Raw genomic sequence first — 15,002 nt, 5'->3', positions numbered from 1 at the left:
GGCACCATCCCATCTGATTCAATAGTGGGAGGCAAAGGTTCAGGAAAGGGAATCATATTTTCAGTAGCACTGACCTGTACTCTCTGAATTGTCTTACTTGTTTACTTAAGCTTACATACTTTTTTTTCTCAGTGGCAGGGGAGCAGCAGCCAAATGTGGTTGGCAGAAGATGGGAACTCTTCTTCTGGCAGCAGGATGTGTATGATATTTTGGACAGCTCAGTGTATTTTGAGTTCTGTGCCAGTACACTGTGCAACTCTGATCATGTTTGTGGCAAAGGTATGCCATATATTTTCCCATTCTATAGTCCTTTTGCTAATTCAGTTATGAAGGAGGAGGAGTTGAAGTAGCAGTCACATCTGTCTGTGCCAACCGCTTCCTCTAATTTTGCAGCTCCGGCTGTCATCTGGCCTGCCTCTCAACATGAAAATGATGGTTCTAATGTTGTATGAAAGATCATCTCTTGACAGTAGACAAGATACTCTTGGAGCTGGATGCCTGCCTTGGCAACATGCTGCATCTTCTGTTAGGTCTGGTTGAGACACACAGTTTGCAAGCCTCACCCCTCTGTGTAGCAGAGGAGTAATTGGCCAATAACATTAGTTTTTCATGTGAACGATGTTTCAGTTTGCTTTCCAGTGGGCCAGGGTAGCACCCAGCTATGCCAACAACCCACTTTATCCCCAGCAATGTTTTTTCCTCCCATACATATCATTCTCCACTCTTTGTTCATTGTATCTCATCACTGCCACTTGTTCACCCTTTGTTTGTATGTAGAAATCCACTGCCCTCCCCCCCTGCTTTTATCTGTCAATGTTTGTTTGTCTGCTGGTACCCACACTCAAACTGAACCTCTTCTCTCAAGGAGGGACAGACACACCAAATAATGGCTGATTATAAAACATCACATTGCTTAATATATAATAGGGGTCTATTCCAGAGGTAGGGAAGGTGTTAGCCCTCCACGTTGTTTTATTTATTTGCTGGTGAAGATTTATACACTTTTTCTGGTATTTTGTGGGAATGTTTGTTTTGTGGAGATACAAAAGATCCTTGATCACTGGGTCCCTAATGGCTGGGAAAGCAAGGCATAGCTCTCTCCTCAGAAGTCTGTAAAATACTGAATAAATGGACAGTGTTTCCTGCCTTTCCTGGCAGCTTAAGGGTATTCATCCAGTCATCAAGCCACTGAGTTCTTTCTAGTTGTTGCATATGTATAGTGAGGTACATCCCAAAGGGGACACTGCATTCAATAGTTGGCCTAATCAATGCTGAATCCAATAGAAAAATGGCCTATTTGGATCTGAAAGATATCTCTTTGATGATCAGCTCTGCTAAGTAGGACTTCCTGACTACTGTCAGTATGTGATAATCAAAGCAGAGGGAATTATCAGCCAAAGTACCAAGGCATCTAATATTTCTCATTGTGAAATGGGGTATTATCTATGTCATATGATGGACGGAGGGATAGTTTATCAAATAAGACAATGTTGCACTTTTTAGCATTTAATTCAGCACCATTAATAGCACACCAGGTATTTACTAATATAAATTCTTGTTGCATGGCTTGGGTGTGACAGGGTGATGTAGCAATGACTCACGTTTTATAGTCAACTACAGACTTATGTAGCCAGATATCTTATTTTGTCATCTGGTGGTCAGAGAAGTACATAACAAACAAAAGGTGTCCCAACATGCAGCCCTGCATAGTACCATTAATTATCTTCATGCTTTGTGATGGGATACGTACTACTCACATTGTTTGTGTTCTGTCCTCTAGCCAATTTGCTATTCATCTTACCACACTGGGTCTATTTATAATGCACTGAGCTTACTGACTATGACAGCTTGAAGTATGGTGTCAAAGGCATTTCCAAAAGTTAAACAGATTTACTGGACAGGACTCACCCTTCACAAAACAAACTGCTGTTGGTCTAGTCTGATGAGATTGTTTTGTTTTAGTTAATCAGGTCAGTTGTAATATGCTCCATGACTTTGCATAGGAGACTCATCAGGCTGATGGGCCTGTAATCTCTAGGGTCAGTGGTGGAGCTGCCACCATGGAGTGACACTTTCACTGTTGTGTACCAAACCTCAAGAGCAAAGTTAGTGGGTGAACTCTGATTAAGTATTTAAAGACTGGCTTCATTAGAGCCTGGCTGGTACTGTGTATTAAACAGCCAGGTATATTATCAGGTCCTGTGGAGGAAATATTTTTAGTCTTAGACTGCACCTTCAGTATATGATCTTTAGGAATGATTGGGGGAGCTCTGAGAGCTTAAGGAATAACTGAACACTGAAGAACCTCTCAAATTAGCATAACAGTGCTGCGACCAGGAATACAAGTGAGCACTGAATAGTGTTTCTGGTGTGAAGTTGGAAACATATACAAGGTAAAAGTAGGTGCTGCTACGTGGAATAAGTTGTGATAAATGCTATGTTTCTTAGTTCCCTAAAAACCTAAAGAATGACTTGCAGTTACCCTTAGCTTCAGATGCTAATCTGAATTCACTGTCTGCCTTACTATTCCTAAAAGTCTTTTTTTTACTCAATATTCTAATGTTATCCTTGATTTGAGGGTCCTTAGGCCATCTTTATACTTTAAGGACTGTTGTTCTTTTAATGTGCAGTTCATGTTGATGGACCACCGGTGATTTTCTTGTAAACTTCATCTTATATTTAGATCTGATCTGTACTATCAATTGTTTACATTTATCTAAGTGGGCTTTTGTGTAGCTTATTGTTGAGAGGATGTCAGGAACTAAGTTGGAATAAATAAGTCTTGAAATGTCATCACAGAATTTGTTTAGATTTGTATGTTTGAAAAGCTTGAATTCAGAAATATTGGGATGATTTAGAGGTTCTAAAGGTGAAAGTCATTAGTTTATGACCTGGCTTAACCAGCGGAACAGTACATGATGAAGCTATATTCGTAAATGACAAGGTCAAGAATATTTGCCTTGTAGTGAGTTTGTTCATAGTTTCATAGGTAGGTTAGTTGCACTTGTGGGTTATTTTAAGCCTAGGCAATTTCCCCTTTTTGCTTGAATTAACCTCATTTGGACAGAGATGTGCCTTATCTATCTCATGGTTGAAAATTATATATAACACCTAATGAGGATAACTGGAATGATAACGCAGATAATTTGAGGGAGCCCATGCATGGGATACAGCATTTAGAACCTGCCTCTGTCCATTAGTAGTACAGGGAGCAGTCCTGGAGTAAATGTTCTGTTTCACATCCATATATCTAAATTGCACCTGAATATGGACAGGGGTGAACTTTGTTTTATGTGGATGGGGAGTCTGTTCCAGAGCAGTGATATCCTCTGCAAGATATACCTGTCTCTCCAAACTATTCTGTTGATGTTGCAGAAGAGGTTTAGATCCCTAGACTGAGTATTTCTGATGGCTTTTGGCTTGCTGATGTGCAGTAAATCCAACAGTATTGGGTCAGAGGATGCCTTGTATTCCAGACACAGATCACCCCTCAGCATTCAGTAGGATACAGAGTATAGTGATAGAGCTTTGAGTCGGTCCATGTATAAGACATATTGTTTAGGCCTTGTATCCTCTTACTAAGGTACTCTGTAGGCATTCTAATTGAGTCTGGAGAGATATATGCCAAAGGGGAGATTATACCCAATGTTTCGCCTAATGAGGGCTAAGTAAAGGGGGACAATTTATTAATTATTTCCAGTTTGATTACCGGGGAATGACATCCCTAGATCTAGACACAATCCCTTTTTTATAAGCTGTGCAATATAGAAGGACTTTCCTACAACAATGGACACATGCTGATCAAAAGTTAGTTCACTGTCTACATAAATTCTCAAATCCCGGACAACTGAATCAACACTTGTTAACAATCTATACAGGGGAGCTTGTGTTTATGAAAGCTAAGAACTGTTGGGTGTATCCTACATTTGAGGTGTTTACTGATGGGTAGTTAAACGTCTCTAAAAATAATGAATTTTATTTATCGGGAGTTCATTGATCACATCTGTGAAACTTACTTGAACATCAGTATAGATAAATGGTATCCTTAGCAGGCTTAAAACTGGTAGTTGCTTCTGTTCAGTGTTACTTGGAGCTCATTGAACTCTGAGTTGCTAGGAATCAGATTCCACTGGGTCTAAGCACATGGCAGGTGCTAAACCTAGATATGGAGGAATTGCTTTCTGAACTTTTAAATCACATTTCAGTAATTACACAGACATGGATGTGCTTGCAATTCAGGAGAGCATCATGATTTGACATTTTGTTGTTGAGACTTCTGGCATTAAGCAGAATCACCTCAATGTGATCATATTTTGGATTTGATATGTTGGTAATGTTGGGAAGTCCATCTGCAGGACTGCCTAAAAAAGGCACTATGTGAGCAGCAAGGCATTTAGCCAGTATGCAGAAATCCTGCAATGGGAGGTTCAGATCATACTTGCCAAAGCAATTACAGGTGTTGAGCATCTCATCCTATGTTGACACATACTGTATCCTCCTGAAATGACACCAACTAGTTAGCAAAGTGTTGAAGACAGTTATCTTACCCAGTTATCACTCTAGGAGATGGAAGGATTCTGCTCTAGACCAGAGCATTGTAGAAGTGTATGATGCTCACAGTCTGTTTCTGTGAGAGTGTGGCCTTCACATTTATTAAATACTTGTATCACTGACAGACATAATGTGTGATACCAAGTAAAAGTTGATTATCTGTAAGCATCAGGCATTTGCTGCACTACCTAAGGATACTAAATGCTATAAGGATGGCAACAGTTTATTTTTATTTTATTTATTTTATTTTTATTTTACATTTGTTAACCGGGCTGGTCCAATTGGACACAGGTCCATTTTCAGTGTAGGCCCAGGGAGAAAAGCTCCACAGTAAGTAAAATTTTACACAATATGTTAAAATACAGTATACAGCAGAAGACATAATAAGACCTATAAACACAGGAAAACATAGTTACACATGATTAATAACAGAATAAGTAAGCAAATTCAGTCAGCATTAGGAGAAGACCTTGACTGTAATATATATTACAGTAGGTATATTAGGAAGTGAGGTATATAAGTGGAATAATTTGAGGACAAGTAGGTTGTCCCTCCAGATTAGTCCAAGGATTTGGAGAATTTGTTTAAAATACACACACAGCATGACACTTAGTAATTTTATCATTGAACTTTACTGTGGAGGAAACACATATTTGTACAAAGTAACAACTGGATATGCACTACGCAAAGCAACTACTAACAGCTAGGAGCAACATGGAGCAACTACAAGCTAAGTCTGCTAATGTAGGGCAGCTACAGGCTGATTAACGCTACTCTGAGTATCTGTTGTACATAGTGCGTCTCACTTCACAACAGCAGGCAGCTGTCTGTAATACAGATATTGATAAATACTCTAAATGGTACTGATTTGGTGAGGGTGGAGTGGTATACACAAAAATATAGTTCAAGATACCTGCTTATATAGAATTGCATATTTAAATGCAGCTGCACAATTAGCAGCATTGCACAAAAATGGACAACTCAGATGTTCTGCAAAGAGCAGGGGGCCTAGAAATGACTATTTTTTTTCTCTTCTCCCACTGGAGTTTCAACCAAAGCAATTGTTAGCTGGATTACTAGAAAAGCACCTAAAAAGTGCATGGTTATTACAGTTTTATTTATTTATTTATTTTATTTAACAGGAAAGTCTGACTTGGAACAAAGCCAATTTTCAGTGGAGGCCCAGGGAGAAACACTCTAGGCACATATTTTTGTGATGTGGGAGGAAAACAGAGCACCCGGAGGAAACCCACACAAACACAGGGAGGACATGCAGACTCTGAACAGAAGGCACTCCAGCCGAGAATAAAACTAGAGAACTCCTTGCTGTGAGGCAACAATGCTACCCCTGCACCACTGCACCGTCCAAGTAAAATAAGTACTTCTCCCAGGTCTTGAAGGATTTTTTTGTCAGTTCTTGTGGAAAATTCTTATAATCAGAGGCTTTGCAGTCTGCAACATGATGTAACAGCTCATAGCATATAATAAAAAAGGCTGGCATTTTGCTGTGCAGACCCACACTGATATATCTGCTGGCTACTTGCTGTCCTTCGTGTACCTGGTGTGTGTAATGGAACTTTGTGGAGCAACTTTGCATGCGTGAGTGTGTATTACTCAGCTGTACTTCCCTGCTCAGCAAGTGCCATCTGTCTCGTTGCCAGCATGTGTTATAATAGTGCTGCTCCTCCCATGATGCAGCCTAGCAGTCTTAACCTCATTGCTGCTACTTCTTTCATTACTGATACTGTCCTTTCTTCAGAATGTGGGCACTATCCAATGCCTAATACGTTTGAATAACTGTGCATCACCTTGTACACAGACCTCCTCAAAAGTTAGCATAGCATGCATTTTTCTATGAATCCCAACCAGTATTTTACCTCTCAGCTCAGTTATTTTAATATTACTACTCAAATATATACTATACAGTTATGATGCCTGATAGCTTTACTATGGATATTGTGATGCACTGGCCTTTCCCCAGAGAGCTGCACTGACTCATCTACTTCATTGCCTTTTCTGCATCTATTTTAAAATAGCAATGTATATTCTCTCCTGTTGACCATCAGTACAAACCAGTTAATACATTCTTGTTACTGACTTCATGTCACCTTATACACATGGATGTAGCACTACTTCTGAACTTCTCCTCCAGTAACAATCTACGACACTGTTTATGCATAAAAACTACTTCTGTCACTCATTTACTGAAATCATTTAAAAATATTTGCCAGAACCTCTTCTTTAAATATGTTGAAAAACAATTTACATAAATATATAGGAGTGATTTACTGAAAAAAAAGAAGTACTGCTTTTCCTTCATTAGCACTCCCTCAGTGCTGTACCTCCCTTCCTCTAGAGGATGTCCTTATCTAAAATAAACCATTATTCTATCCACACACTCACTTTTCCTGATGACCTGTGTTAAGAGCTATTATACCCAGCAATCATCTCTGGGTCTCAAACTCCCACCGTAAAGAAATCTAAGAATGCACTCCCTTTAAAGCAGCTCAGCAGCCCTTTTTGTTTATATCTTACAACTATTTTTTGCAGTAACCTGAATGTCCCTTCCTATATATCCTCTCTAGCTCCCTCTTTCTCACGGATTCCTTTTCCCTTATAAATCAGCCTTAACCCCCACCCACCCTCATATGCATAATAACCAAGGACAGAACAGAACATTTTTAAGATTAAATCCTTCTTGCTTACTCCCTTCCACTGCTGCTTAGCTTGTGCACGTATCCAGAACATATGTACCCTTACCATCTTCTGATCCCAAGACATCCAGCTTCCTTGCTCATCTTGTTCCCCAACCTTGAGCTAAGAAAAATGATGTTTTCTCAGCCGTTGAACAAATCTCTTTTACCTCACTATACTCAGCACTGATGACCCCAAGCATACTGCCCTCTTGACCTAATGACTATATTGAATAAACCACCTGCGCTCTCCATAACATGATGGCTCTGCAAACAAACCCTTGACTTCCAAATATATCATCTCGACAGCTGCACCAATTTGGAGAATATGGAAACAATGTATTTACTTTTTCTCTCACTTCTGTATGTTCACCCAAACCTTAACAGTACCATTTGCTCTTTATTGTCCACCAAGATGTACAGCTCCCCCCCAAAAAAAGTCTTCAAAGACCTGCAAGCCTGTTCATTACATTTGCTCCGCATTGTCTGCTAGGATAACGTACTCATCAGTGAACAGTGGGAACTGCCCTGGCTTACAGCATGTTATAGGGTTCTTCTCTAACATCCTTACTGATACTTGCTCCTGTCTTCTCTGTGCACCCTTTTCCTTCCTAACCCTCTCTACCAGTTCCTTCAAAATACGAAGAAGCCCCATCTAGGTTTTCACATACTCTATGGATCAAGAGAGCTCCACCTCCTAAACTTTTCTTTTCTCCCTCAGTCCTGAAGGATTTTACTCAAGAATTCCCACTTAGCGGAGTTATAGCTTCTTCCGATGTCAGAAAGACTGATCATGTAAACCCTGTCACATCTCCATTTCCCACCTGTAGACATAAAGCTGGAAGAACCCAATAGCTGAGAGTCACCTTCCTACCATTCATAGACCTGCCCTCACCATCCCCAGCTCTTTTTGCAACATTTTATCTACCCTCCATGCCAATACGTTCACCATAATGCTCAAGTCCAAATTCAAGAATGATATCTGCTGAATGTTCCCCAGGTTACCTTTATTTCCCTACCACTTGGAGAAGCACAAGCAACCTGGCAAGCCAGAATCTCAGTAACAGTCTACTCCTCTTTTGAAAAGCATTACATTCTTCTAACTGTTGAAAAAAAAGTCCCTACTCTATTTATAGAACTCATCTAAAAACTAAAAAGTCTCCTATAAAAATCTTATCTTGTTCATAAAGCTGAAAGATGCCTTAGTTGTTAGACCACACTCCTTCTCTTTTACTTTCATCCACTTCAGTCAAATGATATGAACTTCCAACTAATAATGAACTTTAAATTACCAGCCGTAGTACCTGCCAAAGTTTTCCCTTTGCAGCCACCACGAACCTCAATTTAGGATGCTGCCTCGCTCCCTCTTTGGAGCCGCCCTGCAACAGTATTACATGTAAGCTTCTCTTCCCTTATTTGTGTATCAGTCATGTTTCTACCTTCCCTCTCTATTATTATCTATTGTTCTAGGAAATTTCCTCTAGACCCACATCATCCATTCCTTTTTTCCTCTGTGAATGTCTGTCTATTCCCATCAACTTCCCTCATTCAGGTGTCTACACTATAGCCTAACATAACACTACGTGTTCTCAATTTCTCAAATTTTCTTCTAACATGATTTTTCTAGATCCCCTAGTCTTTTTTCCTTCTTATCCTACCATTTATAATTAGTTCATTTCCAACATCCACTGCTGTTAACAGCTTCTCCTTCAAGCATTAACCTTGCCTGTGGCATGGTCTGAGATTTCCTGATTCTAGACTTAGTTCTTCTATCAAAAATCACATATAGGTTCATAGGTGTGTACTAGGCTAATGTCCCTGGAGCCTTTACAAGCCTAGCCTATAGAAGTGCCCTGGCATCGTGCCGCCCCGGGTTAGTTTCCAGTGCCTCTATCAAGCAGAGCCACTGCAGTGATCCCCGAGGTGAACTTTCTATTTCCCATCCATTCATCAAGATTTCTGTTGAAGAGGGCTAGTGAAGTGCTCTGCTTGCCATGTATGGGAAGTCTATTCCAGAGCACGGGCAGTCCCTGGGTTATGAACCTGTTCCTCCAGCATGTTCTGTTGATTGTGGTAATGAGGCTGAGGTCTCTGCAGCATGTGGTGTGGAGGAATTTGGATTTCTTTAGAAGTAGCATTTCTAACAGAGCTGGGTCAGACATGACATGTAAGTCAAGCAGAGATCGTCTCTTAACAGACGATATGAGACAGACAATAGCTGGAGATTTTTGAGTCTGTCTGTGTAGGACATGTGTTTAAGGCCTAGGATCCTCTTTGTGAGGTACTTTTGTGACCTTTCCAGCTGTTGCATGTGTCTAGTGAGGTACATGCCAAATGGGGCATTATACTCGATGACTGGCCTAATGAGGGAAGAATAGAGAGAGATTATGACCTCTTTCTCCCTGGATGCAAAACCCTTGGTAATGAGATGTGCCACACAGGACTTTCTGATCGCAGTGGCCATGTGGTGGTCAAAGGAGAGGTTGCTGTCTACCTGTGTCTCCAGATCTCTTATAACACCTTCAGTGTTCAGTGGACTCCCACTAATGTGGTAATTAGTGGGAACTGACTTTTCTTAAAGGGGATGACAACGCATTTTTTAGCATTAAGCTTAAGGCCATGGTTTTAACACCAGTCATTGGTCTCGGTGAGGCCTTTCTGTAGGATGTCTACATCACCTGGGGAGTTAATAATGGCTCCCAACTTGCAGTTATTTACGAACTTGGTCAGCCAGAGTCCCTCTGTGTTGGCCTGGACTTCTGAGAAGTAGATGCCAAACAGGAGAGGACCTAGGACCAATCTCTGCGGGACTCCACTCGTGACTGGTCAGCAGTCTGACTTAGAGTCTGCTACTTTCACACTGTGGGTTCTATCTGCAACCCACCTACTGATATAGAGGTTAATGCCTAGTTTGGTGAGTTTATCAATAATTCCTGAGTGGGGAATGGTATTAAAGGCCTTGGCCAGATCGAGGTAGGTTGTATGAACTACCTTGTCCTCATCCACAGCTCTGGTGACTGACTCAAAGAAGGCAACCAGGTTGAGCAGGCATGATCTACCCTTCACACAACCAAATTGCATGGGATCTAGAGTTTGGAGATTCCCTGTTTCCTTGTTAATTAGGTCCATGACGATGCACTCCATAGCCTTTCATATCAGACACGTCAGGCTAATGGGGTGATAATTCCCAGGATCTGTAGTCACTCCCTCTTTATGGAGAGTGATGACTGTTGCAGTGCACCATTTGGTAGGGATAAAGCCTGAGGTGATGCTGTGATTGAACCGGGCATACAGATGTGGTGGCAGTTCACTTTGTAGTTCATGTAGAACACACCCAGGGATAGTGTTGGGTCCCATGGAAGCTGCATTCTTGGCCTTCAACAATGCAGCTTTAACCTGTGCTGCAGTAATGCTGAGTGCCTGGCATTCCTCCGGTATTGTGATTGGTCCTTTAGGGGGCAAGAGAGGGGTATGGCTGGCACTGAATCTGTCGGCCAGTATGTTAGCAATATCTGTTGGCTCAGTATAGGAGGTACCATTGTGCAGTAACTCAGAGCAAACCTGGGTATTGCCATGGGGGTTCCTGATATAACTATAGAAGGCTTTGTGATTGTTTTTAGTGTCTCCTGCAATTTTTCCTTCACAGCTGGCTTTAGAGGTTTTGATGAGGTATCTCAACTTTTTGTGGAGGCTAATAAAGGAGTTTTTCCAGTCTTGGGACATCACCTTTTTCTGCTACAGTTTCTTCCATCTGTTGTAGAGTTTATTAATGGCAGGGGACCACCAGATTGGCTTCCTTTTTTTGGAGGAGAGCATCTTAGTTCTGTTGGGTATGGCTAGTTCCATGCATTTATGTACATGTTCTTACAGTGCATTGGTATATGATTCGGCAGTCATGCATCTATTTTCCACTGACATGGGTTCTGTGAAGTTAGCCACATCTGTTTTTAGGAGCCCAAAGGCTGCTTTGGAAAAGTTTTTCATGGTGGTTACATTTGTGGGGGGGGGGGGTGGATTTCCATGGTGATTAGTTTGTGCTCGGATCTAACCAGGGAGGAATTGACTATTGGTGAAGAGCAACAGTTGCCCATGTTAGTAATATCCAGGTCAAGGATGTTGCTTCCTCTAGTGGGGGTAAGAATGAGGTGGTCTAGGGCATTGGAATTGATGAAATCCAGGAAGCATTGGGGCAGTGTATTAGTGAATGAGTAGTTTTCCCAGTTGCTGGATTGGTAGTTGAAGTCACCTAGTATGAGAGTGTTGGGTTGGACCCTAATAGTTTTCAGGGTGCTTAGGAACATGGAGTGAGAGTCTTGGGACATGGTTGGGGACCTATAGCAGGTGACAACCTGAATTGTCATCTTACCCAATGGTAGTTATACCTGATGTATCTCAGATACGTTATGCTGGGCTACTAGTCTAGAGGTGTGCATATCCTTTATGAATATGCAAACACCACCGTCTTTGGAGATTCGGTCCATGTTCTGGGGCTGAAAGGTGTGGAATGAGTTATAGCCTGGTAGCGCAGGGGTGATTTCTGCTGCTTTAAACTATGTCAGCATTACAGCACAAATGTCAATGTTCTCCATTTTTGAGGAGTGCTTTGAGCAAGTGCATCTTCAGATTTAGACTTCTAGCATTGAGCAGCATGTCCGTCAGATTGCATTTATTTATAGCTGTTATGGTGGTAATTTAGTTGTGGGAAGATCACCTAAAAAGGCACTATAGGGGTGGCAAGAGCCTTAGCCAGTATCTGGAAACCCAGGGGTGACAGATGCAGGCCATCTCTGGCAAAGCATCAAGGTCTGTCAATCATGTCATCCCAAGCAGACAGATATTGGATCCCCATAGAATGACACCAGAAACTTAGCCAATTGCTGAAGTCAATCATTTTCTGCTTGTACTGCGGTATCCTTCTGGGTGATGGTAGGATGCTGTTCAGGATTAGGTGCATCTCAGGTCATTCACACTCACATGGACAGTGATGGAGTCATACTTGTACTTGTGGAGTGACCTGAGTGCATGTGTTATGTGTCAGATTCTGGCACCTGATAGACAACTGACTGTTACCTTCTCCTTATTCAACCTAGTGAGTGGGACATCAGTGTGCCTCACTATCAAGTCACATATGATTAGTGCATTGGGCAAGCTGCTTTACCTTATGGGCTTAGGTTGAGGGACACGCTGTGTAGGCGAACTATGTGTCTTGTGGTTTGTGTTGTGTTGTGGTGGCCAAGTGCATTTCTGCCTTGGAGGTCTCTGCTGTTTGGGTAGATTTCTACTGACAGCCTCCATGAAGATGGTTGTGCAGTTTGTGTTTTTATTTGAGAGCTGCAGTGGTGGGTGTTCTGGAGGGTTAAGTGTTGCATGTGGTGTGGTGCAGGTGTTGACCTTCTCCTCTTGACCAGCTATTCCAGTCTTGGCCTGAGAGTGAATGTCTTCCAATTTGGATATATAAGTGTATCTCTCACAAGTCTGAGTGTTGGGAGGTAAGAGGAAAGATTGTCTGTGTACATGAGGCAGTTGCTTCATGCCCAAGTTCACCAGGTTACTAGGAGAAAGCACAGGGAACTGACATTTAGACATGCCAGGAGGGACAGTCATTATTACTAAGTATTGGAGCGGTTTTCTTATATATTCCTTTTACAGGAAAAATGTCACATAAGGTGTTTGAGTCTGTACAGAGCACTGCCAAGCACTTGAAGGAAAACTAATATGTAGACTCTGAAAATTTAAGGATGAAGTATTCAGGCAGATACTCTGAAGTTAGAAACAAATCAAGCAGTACTTACAGAAAGCAAAGAATTAGCTTGTCAAGAATGATGAAAAGAGCGGAGTCGCATGAATGGCTACTGCCTGGCTATTACTAATGCTGGTCTCAGCACAGCATCACTCTGTTGGGATGCAATAATCCTTTGCTTCTTCTCTCACCAGAAGCAAAATGTTAGCACCAATCCCAAGAAGAGAAGCAGGCCATGGCCTGTTAGGTGATCCACAGTATTGTCCCAAATGATGCAAGGGTCTGCAGGCTTGTAGCCTTTTTCTAGTAGATGCCTTGAATAGCAACCAGACCAAAAAATTATGCTGGGCACAGACCCTCACTCTCCAACCAGAAAGAGTCAGAAATCAATGCACTCTGCTCCTACTCTCACCAGGATCATAACATAAGCACAGATTCCAAGCTGTCACCTAAAAAGCAGTTATTAAGCTTTCTGGTGATCAGCAGTCTCCAGGAAATAATAACTGCACTCCTTCTCTCACCAGGAGAAAACAGAAACACTAATCCCAAGACGACTACTGAGAGGCAGAATGTGGGCTCTTCAATAACTGGTGGTCTTGCAATAGATGCTTAAAGGTAAGATGAAAAAAAATGGTTTATCCTAAACACTGCAGTGTGTGCTAGACGAGTTAGATGTGAAAGTAGGTAACTTAAGTTTTACCTGTCTAAAAAGTTAACTTTTAGTGGAGAGTCACTATTTTTAAAACAGCAAGATAGATTGAAAAGGGGTGGTCACTTTTGTAGTCTGGTACCATGGAATCCAGTAGGGTGGCCAAAAATTTAAATAGTTCAAAGGGAGTGATTTCACAAAATGATAATTTTGTGCTTACTCACAACAGCCAGTAAAAGCAGAGAGGAAATGAGATATATGGTCAAATTAACATAATGGGCAGCCAACTAGAAAGACAGTGGTGTTTAAGAACATAACAGTAACCAGGTGGGAGGGTAGGAAAATTTGTATCTGACTCACAAGAGACAGAGCTGTGGTGTCTTTTCAAGTTTTAATATGCAGTTTAAACCAGAATACAAGTAAAACACAGTGTAAAGAAAACAAATCACAGTATACAAAATAGAAAAAGGCAATAAAGTAATACAAAATACAACAAATAATAAGCAAACTAACCTTTCCCTCACAACAAACTGTAGCAGGGTCTGGGTGACCCTTTCCAGTAATGCTCTAAAATGTTTTATTTTACCCTTAAATAAAAGGTTTAGTTCCTAGCTCCACTCCCTCAGTTCACAGATGATTAACCTTAACTGACCTGTTCTAACTTGTGTGACTCCTTAATTTACCTGTTCTAATTTGTCTGACTCACAAGAGAAAGAGCTGTGGACTCTTTTCAAGTTTTAATATGCAGTTAAAAGCAGAACACAAGTAAAACACATTGTAAAGAAAACAAATCACAGTATACAAAATAGAAAAAGGCAACAAAGTAATACAAAATACAATAAATAAAAAACAAACTAACCTTTCCCACACAGCAAACTGTAGCAGAGTGTGGGTGAGCCTTTCCAGTAAGAGGAGCCAGTCAAGACTGTTCCCTTGTAGTGTCTTAATCCTTGTGATGGAGTATTCTGAGTTATCAATTTGTCTTTGCATCTGAATATCTACCCCTACTCTGTTCTCCATTTCTTTCTCTAAAGTCTTTGCCTTTCAAATATAAAACATCTTTTTCCAGATCAGACCCATTGTTAACACAACATTAACTTTCTCCCATCACTTCAGCATGCTATTCTAATTAGGTCAATAAAACATTCCAAGTTTTTCACCTTTCTTCCCAAACATCCAAAAACAAATGATCCACTAGCCTTGAACGCTGGTTTTAGCCTTTTTTTGGAGAATGCTAATCTTCTTCTAAATATACTAAATGCCATTGACAATGACATAAATGACATTGGCCTTGACTTCTGAGAAGTAAATGACAAAAAGGAGGGGTCCAAGGACTGATCCTTGAGGGACTTCACTTGTGTCTGGCCTC

Source organism: Protopterus annectens, chromosome 2.part0, assembly GCF_019279795.1.
Source record: "Protopterus annectens isolate FY-2018-M chromosome 2.part0, PAN1.0, whole genome shotgun sequence".
Taxonomy (NCBI): Eukaryota; Metazoa; Chordata; order Ceratodontiformes; family Protopteridae; genus Protopterus; species Protopterus annectens.
Note: the sequence above shows the minus strand (reverse complement) of the source record.